The sequence below is a fragment of the Odontomachus brunneus genome, unplaced genomic scaffold (assembly GCF_010583005.1).
Source record: "Odontomachus brunneus isolate Ranch 3 - 2012 unplaced genomic scaffold, Obru_v1 Obru_scaffold_159, whole genome shotgun sequence".
Classification (NCBI taxonomy): Eukaryota; Metazoa; Arthropoda; class Insecta; order Hymenoptera; family Formicidae; genus Odontomachus; species Odontomachus brunneus.
The window spans coordinates 803,567-804,513 of NW_022639609.1; the positions used below are offsets into that span (position 1 = coordinate 803,567).

A 947-nucleotide genomic window follows, 5' to 3' on the forward strand; every position below is an offset into this window, starting at 1 on the left:
ATTATACTTTTCTAAATATTTTAATTAATAATAATTTTTCACTGAATTTTTCTACTCTCTTAATAAAATATTATCGAAATATTAATGAAATTATAATGAAATTTTAATGAAATTGGGTCAAAATTGTGAATGCTTTTCAAACATATTTCAGCAAAAGTTCATTATATTTTCAATGAATTATTTCCATCAGATACAAATATCTCAATTGAGATCTTACATGCGAAATTTTGCGGAAACCTCAACTGAGAATTCAATTGAGAATTTAATTGAGAATTCAATTGGGAATTCAATTGTGATCTCAATAGAAATTTTTCAGTAGGGTACATTGTGGAGTAAATTTTTAATTTTGTATCGCAACTTTAATAATATATTACAGTAGAAGACCAAGCCTTACTGTATCCGTCATGCCGCTATTGTGTTACTTTCTTCAATATAATTTATAAAATTTTTGGAAAAAAATTCGTTGTCTTAAATATTATTAATAACATTTAAAAATCTTATTCATTTTTTTTACGGATTACTATTATATTTCTCAAAAAAAAATATAAATATAATAAATAGGGTTTAGAACTCTACATATGTATAGAGGATACCCAGATAGCCAAACCTGTACGAGCAGATTTTATGCAGAGTCTGTCAACAGTGTCTGTTGACAGAATGGCAACAGACTGCACACAGAAACTGTTTTAGCAATCTCTAACGACAGATTGGTGACAGACTGCGCGCAGAGCCTGTCGACAGACTCTGACGACAGACTAACGGCAGATTGCGCGCAGATTCTGTTTCCTAGATAGGCTATTTAATTCTATCAAGGGCTATATGTACGTTATTAAATGGGGCAGTTTCACATACACACCATGTAAAATTGCTGCAGAGGAGTAAGATAATTATATTGTGCAATAATTGTACACATATACAATAAAAAATAATGTTTACATTTTAAAATT

The 947-nt window shown here is 29.1% G+C and overlaps 1 protein-coding gene across 3 annotated transcripts in view; it reads left to right on the forward strand.

Moving 5' to 3' along the window:
• Positions 1-947, forward strand: part of LOC116850897 (protein TRC8 homolog) — a 14,008-nt gene that overhangs the window by 8,025 nt on the left and 5,036 nt on the right. The gene's annotated exons all lie outside the window — the stretch shown is intronic.